Below are 21,182 nucleotides of genomic sequence, written 5' to 3'. Positions count from 1 at the left end.
ATCATACCATCCATTTCAATCAACTAATCCTACCTTGTAATTAATATATGTAATCAAAAACTTATATATAAAATATGATAAAGCTACTCTAAAATAATGTTAATATATAAAAAATTTTTAAAAAATGGTTGGTTGTTAAGAGTTCCTAGGAGTTCTTAACTTTTTTAGAGTTCTTAAATGATATCAACCCTATATATATACATATGTATATATATAGTTTTAAGTTCAAAAAAGAAATCAATTTATTGCAAGAAATGAGATAAATGAATATGAGTCACTAGTTTTATTTTAGGTATTAGTTATATAAAAATAAATAAAAAAGATGTAAATGCAACAATAAATGCACTCTCTCTCTCCAATTAATACAACTAATATAACCATAATAAATATCTCTAATTAATATATCTAATTAATTTAACTATAATAATTAAAAAGATAAAAACACTACTTTAGTTTTATTTTTTATTTGCACATTCTTCATTTTATTCAACATAAATACAATTTATTCATATAATACTATATTTTTTATTATTAAAAAAATAATTTTCACTCAATATATTAGCATATATCAACGTATTTAAGTTCAATAAATATACAACCTACACAATATTATATGACCTACACTTGTTTTGAGCAATAAAAACGTACAACATACAAAAAGCATATGACTTACATATGTAATTCAACATCAACAATTATACAAACTACACAAAGATACACATACCCTACACATGCGTTTGTCATATGTTTTTCGTTTGTAGCTATATGTTTTCTTATTCTTAGAACAAATGTAGGTTATATGTTTTTGTGTAGGTTGTATATTTTTTATTGAAATTTAATGCAACCATGTGTAAGATAGTTTTTTGTATTATTCATCACAGTGTAACTACGTGTTGATGGATATTGATATGTTGAATTTGAAGAAATTGGTTTTTAAAAGAAATTAATGTATGAATAAATTGTATTTGTGTAAGATAAAATTTTCGTGTGTAGGTTATATATTTTTTGTGTGTAGGTTATATGTTTTCGTGTGCGTGTGTATTTATTGATGATGAATTTTGTGTGTAGATTAAATGTTTTTCGTGTGTAGGTTATATGTTGTCGTATTCTTGGAACAAGTGTAGATTATACGCTTTTGTGTAGGTTGTATGTTTTTTGTTGATATCTAATGCAAACACATGTAAAATTGTTTTTTTGGTATCATTCATCATAATGTAAGTATGTGTTGATGGATATTAATATATTGAGTTGAAAGAAATTAGTTTTGGATAGAAAGAAATTTTAATGTATGAATAAATTATACTTGTGTAGGATAAAAATTCAAGAAACAAAAAGTAAGTTATACAAATAAATGAGTTCTTAATATTTTCTAATTATAATAATTTAATTAGTTATATTAGTTAAATAAATAAGTATTATGGTTTATTAGTTATATTAATTGAAGAAATAGAATAATTAATAGTTTCTTTATTTAGCTTTAAGCATTTAAAACTTAAACCAAAACTATTGGTACATATTCATTTCTTACATTTCTTGCAATAATATCATTTCTCTCTTGAACCATCCCCTATATATATATATATATATATATATATATATATATATCTTTCTTCATGTAATTAATACGAAGTGAGTGCGGAAATCACTTACTTTAAGCATTCGTGATTGTGCTTGCTTCTTCACTCCCCTTTTTACCATTTAGTCTTTCGTGCTTGAGTATGTGCTAATGTGGTTTCCTATCCTTTCATGTCGTCATGTTCATGACATTGTTAGTATGCATGTATGCTCATTCATATCAACATCCATTTCAACTCATCATAGCTATATCAACTTTCATTAATAGTTCATAAATATGTATAAGACATGAATGACATCCACGGAACACCTGAATTTCATCATCACAGATAACATATTTGGTCTAATTTCATGATTCTACATTTGACAACGACATACTGAACTAGCCAATTTAACGTAATCATAACATCATCCTTTACTAGTAAATCAACAAACTATACACTTATTACAAATCCGTTTTTAAATTACCATTGAGCCACTAATTCGGCTCATGGTGTGCACAATCCTTTAAGCAAATAGTGCAACCCATTAGTGCACACTTGTACAAATCTTGAAATCAAACAAAACCTTCATATGGGTTACATCAAAACACATGTAAGCTTTCTAGCAATTTCATTATAATTATCGCATTATATACATAATAATAACCATGTTTTTGCATACAACATCACCTTCTAACTTCACCTAGACATTTCATCAAACATTTGGTGCGCGTACCATATGTAAAAGCACAAAGTACAAGTATAATATTCCTAATTCATGGTATCAATTATCATCATGTTTCTTTCCAAAACTCATCATCATTAATTTATACATAAACATCAACATAGCAAAGCCTTACATTTCTTTCAATCAATTCGATCATATAACTTGAACATGGATTTCCAAATCAAAAGCCTCAATGACACTAGATAAGTGCTCCTAAACACGAATTTAACTACCCAATTCGTCCAATTTGCCCAATTAAGGGTAGTTCATCAAAAACCCAATAAAATTTCAACCAAGGAGATTCAAGATACTTACTTGATGCTTTAAATTCACAGATTATCCATGCAATTTCGAATCTATCATCTTTCTTTTCCTCTTCCTCTTTGATTCACAAGAACACACATTAGCCCAGAAATGGGTTTTCCTTTTTCCCTATGTTTTTAATTAAAACATTTTCCAACTTGCCCCCTTTACCCCCTATAGTTTTGTTCATTATTTTTGTTATTCATTCCTTGTTATTGAACTTATATTTTGACTAAATTAAATAACTTGGTTATCTCATTTCATACCACAACACAAGGGATCAAGCTATTAAATTAAAATTCAAGTTTTGGGGCGTTACAAGTCTACTCTCCTTAAAATTCAAGAGAAAGAACTTGAAATCGAAAGGAAAGAGGGTAAGGTGGATCCGCAAATATGGACGAAGAAACAATAAGAGGATTGGCATAAAGCACAAATGTTCATTCACTCTTAAGTACAAACAAAAACCCAATCACTTATATTTCATCCAAAACGTTATCCAAAATCACTCTTAAGTACAAACAAAACCATCACTTATATTTAATCCAAAACGTTATCCAAAATCGCTTCAAGAAACAGATGATTATTCCGTGCATGCTCGGGAACGAGTCAGGAAGCCTATCCTTACGCCATAAGGGATAAGCGGGGGCGCGGGTGGGGCTGTTGGGGAGGGTGGTGGTGAGGTGTAGGGGAGTCGGGTATAGATCCCACATACTCCGGTGAAGGAGGATCATAAAAGTTGGGAGACCCGCGTTGGTGACCTTCAGCAGCCGTTCAGCTTCCGAGTCTGTCCCCTGCTCAGTTTCCGAGTCTGTCCCCTCAGACTCTGAAATAAAAACATAAAACATGTTTTAGAAAACAGAAACCCAATTCTTTGACTAAATTAGTCACATACCTCGGTTACTGATGTTTTGGTGATACAGGAAACACATCATAATAAACAAGAAAAGATAATGGTCTATAGATGGTGGCTTAGAAGGTATTGTAGATGGCGGCTCAACAGATGTGGACGGTGCAGGTAGCAGCCGTGAACCTGCAAAAAAGAACACTTTCAAAGATCCATATCATTAACAGAAACACAAACTAATATGTCTCCCTACCGTTTCTCTTTATCATCATGAAGAAATAGATAGTTGCGCAGATCACAAGAAATAGATCTGGAGGGTTGCTGCGGTATGAGGCAGACGGGGTATTCTGTGTTGATATGGGGGGCTTGATGATAAGTGGAAGGCGTGGAGGAAGAAGTCGTGTATAAGAAGAACCTGAGAAACAAGTAACCAATGATAAGTTTTAGGGTTAGGGTCAGTGTTATAATAAACCGGTTTAAACCGGTCGGTTCCACTGGTTGAACCGGATTTTTGGTGAGTAACCCGAAACCGGTATATTAGGTGAAATTATAAGATAAATTATACAACCCGGTTGAACCTCCCGGTACAATTCAGTCCAACCGGTTGTACAATTTTTTAGTCTAATTCGGTAACGAATAAAATACAGATTTTTAAAACATTTGATAGTAGCCATAACTAATCCAACCTCACAAGTTTACGCAAACACGAATACCTAAAATTAACCTCAAGTCGTCTACACATATACAAATTAATACCTTAAATTAACCTCAAGTTCACACAGATACATACGAATTGAACACCTTAAGTGATGGTGTAGGGGAATCAGGGATTGATCCCACGTACTCCGGTGATGGTGGGCCAAAGTAGTTGGGAGACCCGCAGTTAGTAGAGGTTGAGGCATTAGTCCGGTCTTGGTGAGTCTGCTCATTTTCATTTACCAACAGCTCCTTCTCTGTGGATCCAACAGGTATTGTGGACGGTGGAGGTAGGTGCGATAGTGTTGGTGAACTTGCGAAAGAAGTAGTTAAGCCAATTTAGCAGATGCTATGTTGAAGTAATGAACACAAGATTCAAGAACCAAAATTTGGCACTTTTAAAGATCCATACAGAAAAGTTAATTACAGGTTATCATGCTCATATTTGTGTTTGTTTCTTTCGATTACAAAAATATATTACAATACATACATGGATACAACTTTCCGAATTATGCCAACATCATTAAACTTAGGCCCCAATTGACTACATTGTATGCATAAAAATACCTTAAAGTAACCCCAAGTTGTCTACGCAGATAAAACATACCTAAAATTAACCTCACAAGTGTATGTCTTATATAATGGATCTCACAACTTTACTCGGATCAATATGTGTTGTTGGTTAGCGGAAATCACCAACAACACTCGGATCTTAGGTTTGCAAATACAAAGGAGAGAAAAAGATGAAGCTTTTTAGAAAGATGTTTTATTTACAAGAGAGTTACCTAGAATATGGAGTATATGTGAGTATATATACTCCATGTCTAGGTCATTACATCATGGGCCAAAATGGGCTTGAACATTGGGCTTGTTACAACCAAAGGTGTCTCATGCCCATACAATGCTTAAACGAAAGACAAATTAAACGACGAATTACATTTAAAAACTATCTAATACATAAGCCTCATATATTTAGTCCTACAATCTCCCTCTAGGCTTTTGTATAGATAGGTGCTTTCGTCTCTAATCATGCTTGTTTTTCTTTCTCAGCATCTTCCATCTCGAACTTTGAAAGTGATTCAAAGTTCAATGGATCCAAACTTCTTTTGGACTTAGATGCTTCTTTATTTTCATTCTTGTAAACTTGAATTTCAATCTTATTTTCCGGGAAGGACCGGTAACAGCAAATTATAGAAACATCAGATGTGGGAGGCTCGACAACTATAAGGTGAGTTTCATGACCCCTCTTTTTAAACTGTTTTAATGAATACTCGGGGGTGAAAAACATGTTTACACACGTGCGCGCGCACACACACACACATATATTTATTTATATATATGAAATGCAGTAACATGTGAATTATCTAAGTGCTAACAAAAAGGCCCCACAAACACAAGTGATTAACTATGAGTCAGTGGAATGTGAATAGTACTTTCGGTTTGACGAACCCAATAGAATTGGCATAGATTGCCATGGCGCTATTGCAATTGCACATGACAATGTAGTGTTAGGCATAACTTCTCGGGCATGACGTGGGTAGTGGAGGCCACGAGATTAATGTGGGTAGCGGAGACCACACGGTAGAAACACACTGTCAATGGTTCACTTGTGGGTTAGTATAATTACATCGCATATGTATTATGATTATTATGGATATGCTTAGTCGATTGCTTAAAACTTATGAAACTCACCAACTATTCGTAGTTGACCATTTTTAACATGCTTTTCAGGTATACCGAAACTGGAATGTGATGCTTGTATGCTATGATTTCGAGTTGTGATCAATACTATTGTAGATAGATGCAAGTATGCTAGTAGAAAATAAAACGACTTAAAGATCTTGCTCATGTTGTGATACACCTAGTATGTAATTGGAGTTAAAATGATGTAATATGATGTAAATTAGTTTGTTAATGTTTCTTTATAAACAATGCGGTTGATATCAGATATGTCTGTTGCATTCCCGTTTACGCTTACGCTATTGCTAGTCGGGGTGTGACAATTGGTGATAACGAAGGCTGTGTTATGGGCAATGGTGACAACGAAGGTGGTTGGTGTAGCGACGATAGTGGTGTAGTGGTTGCGTCCATGACAATGATGGTAGTGGTCATCATTAGGCGATGGCAACAAAAAGTGGTCGCAAGTGTTGCTCACCCATTCAGACCTCTTAAGTTATCAAGTGTTATAAAAACATCCCGTTCAAACTCATAGATTAATTACGCTAACACACATAAACTCAAATGTATAATTTTTCACTTTTACTAAATTCAGTCCATCCATAGCTATCACTGCGAGACTTAACTAAGGGGTTGTTTGTTCGACACTTGATGAGACTATTCATATGTGCATAGGAGCGTTTGGCTCGTTTAAAAAGTATACCTCTGAATGGATGTTTAAACCTCTTATCCAATAAGTGCTGTTTTGTTGCTGAATGAGACTCGTTCATAGGTCTCCCCAAACAACACTTACCTACCATTTCATAATAACCGAAATTATGCAAATCAAAAACTAATTCACTCTTATCAAAATATCATCACACATTTTTAGTTTTTATAGATGGTGACCTTGAATATATGTAAATAAATCTAGATTTATTTTATGATATTAGCCCTAATTATAACAATATTTTCGAAGTAATAACTGAACTAAGAAATATGCTGAGTAAACAATATGATATCTTTTTTACTTCTGGATATCAACCTTCGTTCAAATCATTCTATTTATAATGCAAAAACTACTGTGCAAAAGTACTATTTAAGGAGACAAACGAAATATAATTGGTGCATATAAAAATATAGTTGGTGAAGTCATGGTGTCATACAAATAATAGTGTCGGTGTCGGTAATTCATAACACTCCCCCTTGGATGACACCATTTCAAAACGTCGGGGTCTTGAAGTACTGCCTCATTAAAAACCTTGCTAAAGGAAAACCCAATGGGAAAAAACTTTAGCTAAGGGAAAAAGAGTGCACTATATAGCTCCCCCTCAAATTGCAGGTCGTTACATTGTTCGTACATGGCGCATGCTAATATCATGAACATGTTTCCCGAATGTTGCTGTGGGAAGTGCTTTTGTGAAAAGATCAGCTGAGTTGTTGCTGGACTGGACATATCTCATTTCAACCTGATTGTCTTTAATAAGGTCTCGAGTATACTCAAAGTATCTTGGTGGTATATGCTTTGTTCTGTCACTTTTGATATATCCTTCCTTCATTTGCGAGACACAAGCTGCATTATCTTCATAGATAGAAGTTGGAATTCGATCTTTCTCTAGTCCACAAGAAATCAATATGTGTCGTGACATAGATCTTAACCATACACATTCTCTTGAAGCTTCATGCAATGCAATGACTTCAGCATGATTTGAAGATGTTGCAATGAGTGTTTGTTTCTGAGAACGCCATGAAATCGCAGTTCCTCCATTCTTAAATACATATCCAGTTTGAGATTTTGCTTTATGGGGATCAGATAAATAACCTGCATCTGCATAACCAACTAACCCTTCTTTTGAATCGTTAGGATAAAATAAACCTAAATCAACAGTTCCTTTTAAATACCGAAAAATATGTTTAATGCCATTCCAATATCTTTTAGTAGGGGATGAACTGAATCTTGCCAATAAATTAATTGCAAAAGAAACGTCAGGTCTTGTACAGTTAGTAAGATACATAAGTGTTCCAATTGCACTGAGGTATGGTACTTCGGGACCAAGAATCTCTTCATTATCTTCGCAAGGACGAAATGGATCATTGTCAACATTGAGTGATCTAACAACCATCGGTGTGCTTAAAGGATTTGCTTTGTCCATATTGAAACGTTTTAAGAGTTTCTCAGTATAAGTTGAGTGATGCACAAGTATCCCATTATGCATATGCTCAATTTGTAAACCAAGACAATATTTGTTTTTTCCAAGATCTTTCATTTCGAATTCTTTCTTTAAAAGAGCAATTGCTTCATTAATTTCTTTTTGTGTCCCAATTAAATTTAGATCGTCAACATACACAGCTATGATCACATATCCTGATGTTGTCTTCTTGATGAAGACACATGGACAAATAAGATTATTTGTGTATCCTTTGCTTATCAAATAATCACTCAAACGATTGTACCACATCCTTCCAGATTGTTTCAGTCCATACACGGATCTTTGTAATTTGATGGAATACATTTCCTTAGGCTTTGAGCTTATTGCATCGGGGAGCTTAAATCCTTCGGGAATTTTCATATAGATGTCACTATCTAGTGATCCATACAAGGAAGCTGTGACAACATCCATAAGGCGCATCTCTAAATTTTTAGAGACTGCTAAGCTGATTAAATATCTAAACGTAATAGCATCCATGACAGAAGAATACGTTTCTTCATAGTCAATTCCTGGCCTCTGAGAAAAACCTTGAGCTACAAGTCTTGCTTTATATCTTGTAACTTCATTTTTCTCATTTCGTTTTCTCACAAAAACCCATTTATATCCTACAGGTTTCATTGACTTTGGTGTAATGACAATAGGTCCAAAAACCTTTCGATTGTTTAGTGAGTTTAATTCAGCTTGAATAGCATCTTTTCATTTGTTCCAATCTTGTCGATTTTTACAATCATCTACAGATTTTGGTTCAGGGTCGTCATTTTCTTCCATGATATCGCTTGCCACAGAATAAGAAAATATATCATCAATATTTTCCATTTCATCTCGATCCCACATTATATGTGATTTACCATAGTTTATTGACAATTCTTTATTGGAATCATTTATTTCTTCCTGAGGAAATGTTATATCATTTATTCTTTCCTGAGGGAAGGTTTTGTCAATCATTCCTTCCTTAGGGTCAGTATCCTTCTCATAACCCTTTCTTTTTCGAGGATTTTTATCCTTTGAACCGATTGGCCTTCCACGTTTTAAACGTTTTTGAGATTCATGAGGTGCATTATTATGGTTTTGCTTGCTTGGAATCTCAACTTGAGCTGGAGCATTAGCAGCTGGTATATGAGATTTAGTGACCCTGTTTATATCAGTAAATGCATCAGGTAACTGATTTGCAATTTCTTGTAGATGTATTATTTTTTGAACCTCTGTCTCACTTTGTTTTGATCTTGGGTCTAGGTGTAACAATGATGGCACACACCATGATATATCTCTTTCTTGCTTTTTCATTTCTCCCCCTAATGTCGGGAACATTGTCTCGTTAAAATGACAATCAGCAAAACGTGTTGTAAATACATCACCTGTTAAAGGTTCAAGGTATCTTATGATGGAAGATGTTTCATATCCAACATATATTCCCAACCTTCTTTGGGGACCCATTTTTGTGCGTTGTGGTGGTGCAATAGGAACATACACAGCACAACCAAAAATTCTAAGATGAGAGATATTTGGCTCATTTCCAGAAACAAGTTGTGTGGGAGAGTATTTATGATTTGCACTTGGTCTTACGCGGATTAATGATCCAGCATGCATAATTGCATGACCCCAAATAGAAACAGGGAGTTTTGTCCTCATTATTAATGGTCTAGCTATTAGCTGTAGGCGTTTGATCAACGACTCGGCTAAGCCATTTTGTGTGTGTACATGAGCAACAGGGTGTTCTACAACAATCCCCACAGACATGAAATAATCATCAAAAGCATATGATGTAAATTCTCCCGCATTATCAAGCCTTACTCTTTTAATGGTATAATCCGGAAAATGTGCACGTAATTTGATAATTTGAGCAAGAAATTTTGCAAAAGCAACATTACGAGTCGATAATAAAGAGATATTAGACCATCTGCTGGATGCGTCTATTAAGACCATGAAGTATCTAAATGGTCCACATGGTGGATGAATTGGTCCACATATGTCACCTTGAATTCTTTCAAGAAACATTGGTGTTTCTTTATCGACTTTTAATGGCGAAGGCCTTGTAATTAATTTTCCAAGAGAACAAGATGTACATTGAGGCATTTTATCTATTTTGTGGATCTTTTGACCTTTCAGTGGATGCCCATGTGTATTTTCAATGATCCTTTTCATCATTGTGGATCCTGGATGGCCTAATCTGTCATGCCATAAGTTTATGATACCAGAATCGCAACAATTTTCTTTGACTGCCATATGTGCTTGAGGCACATTTATATATGTATAATGCAAACCAGAATGGAGCATTGACAATTTTTCCAATATTTGATCTTTGCTTATGATATGCAAATATTTTTCATTACTAACAGTCCTTGACTGAGTATCATATCCATTATGATATATGTTTCTGAAACTCAACAAATTTCTTGTTGATTTTGGGGAAAATAAAGAATTTTCTATTTTGAGCTTTGTACCATTTGGTAATGCTAAATTAGTTTTTCCCACTTCTTCTATCAAGTTTGTTGTGACAATCGTCAATTTCAGGTTAACTCCGTTAACTCAACTCCGTCAATTCAAACTTAAGATCACTGAATCTATAACGCACACCTCATTACATTTAAACTAGGGTTTAAATGACGCTTAACACTTACTACATGTGTAGTCTTTCGGGAATTGCACCGAAACGCAAACGAGTTGACGCAAACGATTGGTGAATAAACGAAAAACGTCAAAACAATAGTTATGTGATAATTAAGTGTTAGACTTATGTGTTATGTGATAATATTGGTTAAAACACTAACTCAAGATGTAAACAAGTTAGTTTAAGCTAGATAAGTAATATTTAGAAGTGGAGGGGCCAAGGTGTAACATATTATTATTTATAACATGTTAACCCTAACTCTTTCCTCCTCCCCACACAATCCGATCGGCCCCCCCTAGGCTCCCTTGGCTGCCGTCGACATACACACACATACATACAATCAATTTCAAGCTTTTGATTGAAGATTAAGGTGCTAGGAAGGTATAAACGACTATCCTATGCATCCTTTATACTTAATCTTGACTTTTATTGGGTTAATTACAAACCCTAGATTCCGATTTTTACATGTTATTGTGTTCATATGAGTTTGTTTGATTTGATGATGAATTGATAACTAGAATTGATATTGCTACATGTTAATTGTTGTGTCTTTGATTTGAGTTCAAACAAAAACCCTAATCATGTATGTAATGTGTAATTGATGTGCATGGATAGTGATTATAGAGTCTAGAGTGTTATATGAATGAATTATGGTTCATAGATAGTTAATATGTTGAGTTTGGATGCAAACAGTTTCTGGACAGATTGTGTTATTGATGTTTAATTGACTGTAACGGGGTGTAAAGGTGAAAATTGGTTGAGATTATTGATACTACAGTAAACTAGGTTGAGTCTAGTTTCTAAAGAATATAAATTTGCAATTTTTGGACGTGTAAAAGTTAACTTTTATGATTTTACAAAAACGTTGTGCAAAGCTGAGTTGTTAGACCTGCTGTTAGGTTGTTTTGTAAATATTATATCTCATGAACTACGAGACCAATTGGGTTGGTTCCACTTCTGGAAGTTGACTTATTGAGTTAGGAACCTAACCCAAGTGGTCTTGCATTTATTGGATTTTTCGTTTAACGGGAATTTCAAATAACATTCTGTTGCGCATGAATTTGACTGTTATGAGTTTGCTGTAATGTTTTAATCATTATGAGAAATCTATGTGGAATAAAAATAAAATAAAATATGTTCTGGAAACCTAACACATATATGATTTTGTGATGATTTTTGGTAAATTAATTGAGATGCTATGATCGGTGGAATAGTACAATCTTTCAAGTAGAATTTCTGTCTCGGTGAAACTAGCTGCTGAATTTTGTGAAAATGCATGAAACATGATACTTGCTATATAATTGTTATGTTTTGACCAAATTGCCCTTACGGGGAGTAATTGCTAGTGATGTACATTATGAATACATGACACGTAAATAATTGCTTACACATGTAACGTATCACAACTACACTTGTTAAAGTCACACACGATTCACAAACGAAACACGAAACATGTTGTGTGCATAGGATTATGTGCCGGGTCTAGAGACTCGATAATATTCCGACACTTAGAAAAATCTCTTTGTTGTTTTAGAACGCTAGAGAGAGTTTTTCTGTGACGCGCATCTTGGTGAATTATTTTGGGAATACTTCGCAAACAGTGAGTTTCACTTTCCCCTTTTAAACTTTTTAAACGCTTTTCACTTGGGGGAGATAACATACTCCGAAAACGCATTTAAGATTTTGTTATTATAGATTATATATCACTTGTAAAGACTAAGTGGCAAACGCAATAACTAAAGTCCTTCATTCACATCGAACCGTTTAATATTGGATAATAGCGAGTCATTGTTGAGTAGTACTACTGGGTTTGACAAACCCCACCCAACGCTAAACTCGACTGGAGGTCGAGTGGGTGTAATCTTGGCTAAACACATACCATGGTCGGGATAGACCTGGTGGCAAGGCAAATGATAAACAGTCAGCTTCGGTGTCGAACACTTAGTGATACTTGTTTTATAGGCTAGCTACCTATAGATATATAATTGACATAACACTATCTGGTAACGCAAAACGCTGTAACGCAAAACGCTGAACGCAAACGCTAAACGCTTTATTTTATATAAACTTATGAACTCACCAAACTTGTGTTGACACTTTTAGTATGTTATTCTCAGGTAGCCGAGGCGGGCGCGCGGTTTAGGATCATGCATTTCTTGAAACACTTTTAATTATGCAAACTTATTTTAAACTGTTATCATTGGGTTTTAAGTCGTCCTGCATGACGCAACATTGGTTTCTATGGTTTTTACGCTTCCGCATTTAATTACTCGTAAACGTTTTCATGGTTTTGAAACTTTGTTTTATGGTTTGATTATAACTAATGAATCCGATCCTGTTAGTTCACACCTTCTGACGGTAAAACTCAGTTAGTGGATTTTGAGGGTGTGACAGATTGGTATCAGAGCCATTGGTTATAGCTAACTAGAAGCTGCATGCATACTAGACTATAACCGCGACGACCCATTAGTTATAATGATACGCACTGCATAGATTTGTGTAGTCTTTGTTATCTTATCTCTTTACCTCTTTCACTCATACGCGCGCGCATACACGGCTTACCTGTAGGAATGTCGACGCCGCCATCATCATCATCATCCGATCCGATGACTCATGCTCACGGGAAGGAACCGTAGTTACCTACCACATCGCCACCCCGTGTAGTCCCGGAACTCGAAGCTCCTGCACCGAAGAGGTATCGCTTATCCGGAGGCATGTACGAAAACGAAGTTAGTTGGGATTGGTACCCTAATATGATCAGGCGTATGGTCTATCGTGAACAAGTTCCCCCGCTACCCCACCCGAACCATCCTGCTTACCCCAACACCCTACCACCCATAACCGAACCTGTGGAGCGAGTTCTCGCAGCTGTCGTTTCTTGTTTGGAGCGTGATGTGGGTTACATGCGCTATACGAGAGCGAACGTTTCAGGACTGTTAAAGGATGGAACCGAAACTAAAGAGAAATTTCCCGCCTGACAGCGGCGATGAAGGAAATGCAATAGGCTAATGATCTACAGATGAAGATTATGAGAAAGATGCAAGCCGAGATGATAGACTTGTAAGAGCAACTCCAAGTAGCAAGGACTCGAACTGAGATAGCTTTAGAGCGTTGCGATGTCTTACAAATGCAAATTGCTCAGAACGCAGCCGAACCTGAGGCAGCGCCTGAGGCCGAGCCTGAGGCAGATCCCGAAGAGGAGCCTGAGGAGGACCCCGAGGAAGATCCCGAGGAGGAACCCGAAGAGGAACCAGAGGAAGAACCGGCTGAGCCGGAGGCACACTCAGAGGTGTCCTCAGACGATGACATCTGAGAATGATAACACCTAGATGTCTGGAAGAAACGCTGGACACGGTCGTGGTAACATCAACTTGACTGCAGCTGAACTCCAAACTCTGCTGAACGACCATGCGGCGGCCACTTTAGCCGCACATGTTCAGAACCAAGCTGGAGGTCCAATTGGAACGTGTACCTTCAAGAATTACCTTGACTGAAAGCCCAGTACGTTTAAGGGCACTGAGGGAGCTATAGGCTTCCTGCGTTGGGCTGAGAAGGCCGAATCGGCGTTTGAGATGTGTAATTGTCCCCCTGCCAGTAGGGTCAAATTCGCTGCTGGAACACTTGAAGATTCTGCCCTCACTTGTTGGAATTCAAACGTGCAGATCCTTGGATTGGAACTGGCTAACGCTATGAACTGGGAGGAGTTCAAGAACATGATGCGAGAAGAGTACTGTCCGAGAGAGGAGATTGCAAAGTTGGAGTCAGAGTTTTGGTCATTGAAGATGGTGGGTTCAGAAATCGAAGCCTACACCACCCGTTCTCACGAGTTAGCTGTGATGTGTCCACGGATGGTAGACCCGCCGAGTAAGAGGATTGAAATGTATATTGATGGGTTAGCACCGCAAATTCAGGGCATGGTGACGTCTTCCAGACCAGCCACGATTCAACAAGCGATCCGTTTAGCTCACAAACTGACGGATCAAGCTGTGACCCAAGGTGCGTTACCACCTAGGGGTTCAACCGCAAAAGCCCGTGACAACCCGAGTAATGACAACAACAGCAACAGCAACCCGAGCAGCGGAAAGAGAAAGTTTGACAACACCAGATCCTCATCCTCGAACCTCCCACAGCAACAACACTACCGTAAGCCCGAATTCACTCGGAGCTTCAACAATCAGAGTCACAACAACAATAACAACGGTAGCGGGCAGGGTTCGGGCGGATATGCTGGGAAATATCCGAAGTGCAATAGGTGCAACTACCATCATGCTGGCCCGTGTGACCGTGTCAAGTGTCAGAGATGCGGAAAGATGGGTTACCAGACAAAGGACTGTAGAGGAGACCTTGCGGCAAAGGGTGCTCCTAAACCACCTATGACGACGAAGGGATGTTTCGAATGTGGGCAGGAAGGTCATTTCAGGAAAGATTGTCCCAAGCTGAAACAGAACGACAACAATGGAGGTAATGGAAGTGGCAGTAGTGGTGGAAACAATGGTAAAGGAAGAGCTTTTGTTATTGGGTCGGGTCAAGCCCGCAATGATCCGTACGTGGTGACTGGTAAGTTCCCTGTGAACGATTGTTTTGCTTCTGTATTGTTTGACACTGGAGCTGATAGGAGTTTCGTGTCGAAAGCCTTTAGTCAACTCTTAGACTTAACTCCAACTCCGTTAGATGCTAAGTTTCCTGTTGAACTAGCTGACGGTAAGACTATAGTAACGACTCATGTACTTGCGGGATGTAAGTTAAAACTGTCAGGTCATGTTTTCGATATTGACCTTATTCCTTTTTCGCTTAGTAGTTTCGATGTCGTGGTCGGCATGAACTGGTTATCCGAGAACCGAGCGGAGATTATATGTCACGACAAGATAGTCCACATCACTACCCCTTCCGGCGAGATCATTTCGATCCGAGGTGAGAGAAGCGGCATGACCACCAGCGTCATTACTCTCATGAAGGCGCAGAAGTACCTACGAAAGGGTCATCCGACAATTTTGGCGCAGATTGTTGAGAAACCCGCAGAGGAGAAGCGAATTGAAGATATACCGATTGTGCGGGATTTTCCGGAAGTTTTCCCGGAGGATTTGCCTGGACTCCCTCCTATACGACAAGTCAAATTCCAAATCGAGTTGACACCCGGTGCAGCACCCATAGCACGAGCCCCGTATCGGCTCGCACCGGCGGAGCTTCAGGAGTTGTCCACTCAGTTGCAGGATTTATTGGATAAAGGTTTTATCCGACCTAGCTCATCACCATGGGGAGCCCCTGTCTTATTTGTCCGAAAGAAAGACGGGACTTTCCGCATGTGCATCGACTGCCGGGAGTTGAACAAGGTGACGGTCAAGAACCGTTATCCTTTACCCCGAATTGATGATTTGTTTGACCAGCTTCAAGGATCGAGTTATTACTCGAAGATCGATCTGCGATCTGGTTACCACCAACTAAGAGTGCGCGAAGAAGATATCTCAAAGACGGCTTTCAGAACACGGTATGGTCACTACGAGTTTTCGGTTATGCCTTTTGGCCTAACCAACGCACCAGCCGTATTTATGGATCTCATGAATCGAGTATGCAAGGCGTACCTCGACAAGTTTGTGATTGTGTTTATTGACGATATCCTGGTCTACTCCAAGGACAAGGCTGACCATGAGGAACACTTAAGGGTAATTATGGAATTATTGAAGAAGGAACAACTGTACGCAAAACTCTCGAAATGCGAATTTTGGCTTCGCGAGGTTCACTTTTTAGGACATGTGATCAACGAGAATGGTATCCATGTCGATCCCGGTAAGGTAGAGGCCATCAAAAACTGGGAAGCACCTAAGACCCCGACTGAGGTGCGGCAATTCCTAGGACTGGCCGGTTACTACCGGCGTTTCATTGAAGAATTTTCAAAGATTGCTCAACCCCTCACCGCTTTGACTCACAAAGGCACTAAGTACAATTGGGGTGATGCGCAAGAATCCGCTTTTCAACTGTTGAAAACCAAACTCTGTAGCGCCCCTATCCTAGCCCTCCCCGAGGGAACGGAAAATTTCGAGGTACACTGTGACGCATCAATACAAGGTCTCGGTTGTGTGCTGATGCAACTCGAGAAGGTTATAGCTTATGCCTCTCGACAACTACGGGTTCACGAGAAGAACTACACGACCCATGATTTGGAACTCGGAGCTGTGGTGTTTGCCCTTAAGATATGGAGGCATTACTTGTACGGTACCAAGTTTACCATTTACACCGACCACAAGAGTCTCCAGCATATCTACGATCAGAAGGAGCTGAACATGCGACAACGTCGTTGGGTCGAGCTGCTTAAGAATTATGATTGTGCCATCAAGTACCACCCTGGCAAGGCCAATGTAGTGGCCGACGCCCTCAGTAGAAAAGAAACAGATAAACCCAGGCAAGTGCGAGCATTGCAACTCACGATTCATGCAAACTTACCCGACCAGATTCGCGATGCGCAACTCGAAGCTTTGAAAGATGATAATCTTCCATCAGAACTCATGCGGGGCATGAACAAGCAACTTGAAACCAGATCGGACGGGGTCCGATATTTTGAGAACCGGATTTGGGTTCCACGGTTCGGAGAGTTGAGAACTCTGGTGATGGACGAAGCACACAAGTCCAGATATTCTATTCACCCTGGCTCAGATAAAATGTATCATGATTTAAAGGCACTTTACTGGTGGCCGAACATGAAAGCCGACATTGCCAACTACGTGAGCAAGTGCTTGACTTGTGCCAGAGTCAAAATAGAATACCAGAAACCATCTGGTCTACTGCAACAACCGGAACTCCCAATGTGGAAATGGGAACACATCTCAATGGATTTTATCACTGGTTTACCTAAGACACCGACGGGATGCGATACCATCTGGGTGATCATTGACCGGTTGACTAAGTCTGCACACTTCTTAGCGATTAAGGAATCGGACAAAATGGAAAAATTGACTCGCGTTTACATGAAAGAAGTGGTGTCTAGGCACGGAGTGCCTGTCTCAATCATTTCTGATCGAGATTCCCGTTTCACTTCGCACTTTTGGAAGTCGCTACAAAGCGCACTAGGCACCCGTCTTGATATGAGCACAGCATACCATCCTCAGATGGATGGGCAAAGTGAACGAACTATTCAGACCTTAGAGGACATGTTGCGTGCATGTGTATTGGATTTCGGAAAAAGTTGGGAACCTCACTTACCTTTGGTAGAGTTTTCGTATAATAACAGCTACCACACAAGTATTAAAGTAGCGCCGTTTGAAGCGCTGTACGGACGGAAGTGTCGATCACCACTCTGCCGGGCAGAGGTGGGTGACAGCCAAATCACTCGTCCAGAACTGGTACTCGAAACTTCGGAAAAGATTGTTCAAATCCGAAATCGCATGGCAGCAGCACGAGATCGCCAAAAGAGTTACTCCGACAAGCGTCGAAAACCTCTCGAATTTCAAGTGAACGATCGAGTGTTACTCAAAGTCTCACCTTGGAAAGGTGTGGTTCGCTTTGGAAAGCGAAACAAACTCAACCCACGATATGTTGGACCCTACCGAATAACTGAGCGCATTGGTCCGGTGGCGTACCGACTGGACCTACCAACGGAACTCAGTGGCGTACACAATGTATTCCACGTATCCAATTTGAAGAAATGCCTAACCGATGAGACTCAAGTAGTCCCTTTGGATGAACTGCAAGTTGATGAACAGTTACGTTTCATTGAGGAACCAATCGAGGTTTTGGATTGGGAAACCAAAACGCTCAAGCACAGCAAAATTCCAATCGTTAAGGTTCGTTGGAACTCGAGATGTGGACCGGAGTTCACGTGGGAACGCGAGGATCAAATGATGAAAAAGTATCCTCACCTTTTTGAAGGGCTGATCAAACACAGAAAACCGCGAAACCCGACAAACCGTCAGAAATCACCGGAGGTATGAATTAAATTTCGGGACGAAATTTCTTTCTACTAGAGGATGATATGACAAACTGAAAATTTTTCTTACTTTTTCAGACACACATCACGACTTGACTCAAATTTTCGGGACTAAAATTCTTTAACATGGGAATGATGTGACAATCGTCAATTTCAGGTTAACTCCGTTAACTCAACTCCGTCAATTCAAACTTAAGATCACTGAATCTATAACGCACACCTCATTACATTTAAACTAGGGTTTAAATGACGCTTAACACTTACTACATGTGTAGTCTTTCAGGAATTGCACCGAAATGCAAACGAGTTGACGCAAACGATTGGTGAATAAACGAAAAACGTCAAAACAATAATTATGTGATAATTAGGTGTTAGACTTATGTGTTATGTGATAATATTGGTTAAAACACTAACTCAAGATGTAAACAAGTTAGTTTAAGCTAGATAAGTAATATTTAGAAGTGGAGGGGCCAAGGTGTAACATATTATTATTTATAACATGCTAACCCTAACTCTTTCCTCCTCCCCACACAATCCGATCGGCCCCCCCTAGGCTCCCTTGGCTGCCGTCGACATACACACACATACATACAATCAATTTCAAGCTTTTGATTGAAGATTAAGGTGCTAGGAAGGTATAAACGACTATCCTATGCATCCTTTATACTTAATCTTGACTTTTATTGGGTTAATTACAAACCCTAGATTCCGATTTTTACATGTTATTGTGTTCATATGAGTTTGTTTGATTTGATGATGTATTGATGATGAATTGATAACTAGAATTGATATTGCTACATGTTAATTGTTATGTCTTTGATTTGAGTTCAAACAAAAACCCTAATCATGTATTTAATGTGTAATTGATGTGCATGGATAGTGATTATGGAGTCTAGAGTGTTATATGAATGAATTATGGTTCATAGATAGTTAATATGTTGAGTTTGGATGCAAACAGTTTCTGGACAGATTGTGTTATTGATGTTTAATTGACTGTAACGGGGTGTAAAGTTGAAAATTGGTTGAGATTATTGATACTACAGTAAACTAGGTTGAGTCTAGTTTCTAAATAATATAAATTTGCAATTTTTGGACGTGTAAAAGTTAACTTTTATGATTTTACAAAAACGTTGTGCAAAGCTGAGTTGTTAGACCTGCTGTTAGGTTGATTTGTAAATATTATATCTCATGAACTACGAGACCAATTGGGTTGGTTCCACTTCTGGAAGTTGACTTATTGAGTTAGGAACCTAACCCAAGTGGTCTTGCATTTATTGGATTTTTCGTTTAACGGGAATTTCAAATAACATTCTGTTGCGCATGAATTTGACTGTTATGAGTTTGCTGTAATGTTTTGATCATTATGAGAAATCTATGTGGAATAAAAATAAAATAAAATATGTTCTGGAAACCTAACACATATATGCTTTTGTGATGATTTTTGGTAAATTAATTGAGATGCTATGATCGGTGGAATAGTACAATCTTTCAAGTAGAATTTCTGTCTCGGTGAAACTAGCTGCTGAATTTTGTGAAAATGCATGAAACATGATACTTGCTATATAATTGTTATGTTTTGACCAAATTGCCCTTACGGGGAGTAATTGCTAGTGATGTACATTATGAATACATGACACGTTAATAATTGCTTACACATGTAACGTATCACAACTACACTTGTTAAAGTCACACACGATTCACAAACGAAACACGAAACATGTTGTGTGCATAGGATTATGTGCCGGGTCTAGAGACTCGATAATATTCCGACACTTAGAAAAATCTCTTTGTTGTTTTAGAACGCTAGAGAGAGTTTTTTTTTGACGCGCATCTTGGTGAATTATTTTGGGAATACTTCGCAAACAGTGAGTTTCACTTTCCCCTTTTAAACTTTTTAAACGCTTTTCACTTGGGGGAGATAACATACTCCGAAAACGCATTTAAGATTTTGTTATTATAGATTATATATCACTTGTAAAGACTAAGTGGCAAACGCAATAACTAAAGTCCTTCATTCACATCGAACCGTTTAATATTGGATAATAGCGAGTCATTGTTGAGTAGTACTACTGGGTTTGACAAACCCCACCCAACGCTAAACTCAACTGGAGGTCGAGTGGGTGTAATCTTGGCTAAACACATACCATGGTCGGGATAGACCTGGTGGCAAGGCAAATGATAAACAGTCAGCTTCGGTGTCGAACACTTAGTGATACTTGTTTTATAGGCTAGCTACCTATAGATATATAATTGACATAACACTATCTGGTAACGCAAAACGCTGTAACGCAAAACGCTGAACGCAAACGCTAAACGCTTTATTTTATATAAACTTGTGAACTCACCAACCTTGTGTTGACACTTTTAGTATGTTATTCTCAGGTAGCCGAGGCGGGCGCGCGGTTTAGGATCATGCATTGCTTGAAACACTTTTAATTATGCAAACTTATTTTAAACTGTTATCATTGGGTTTTAAGTCGTCCTGCGTGACGCAACATTGGTTTCTATGGTTTTTACGCTTCCGCATTTAATTACTCGTAAACGTTTTCATGGTTTTGAAACTTTGTTTTATGGTTTTGATTATAACTAATGAATCCGATCCTGTTAGTTCACACCCTTTGACGGTAAAACTCCGTTAGTGGATTTTGAGGGTGTGACATTTGT

This window comes from Bidens hawaiensis, unplaced genomic scaffold (assembly GCF_021521415.1).
Source record: "Bidens hawaiensis isolate Kalapana, Puna unplaced genomic scaffold, B.hawaiensis_p1.1 tig00020770_1, whole genome shotgun sequence".
Classification (NCBI taxonomy): domain Eukaryota; kingdom Viridiplantae; phylum Streptophyta; class Magnoliopsida; order Asterales; family Asteraceae; genus Bidens; species Bidens hawaiensis.
This window is presented reverse-complemented; position numbering follows the sequence as displayed.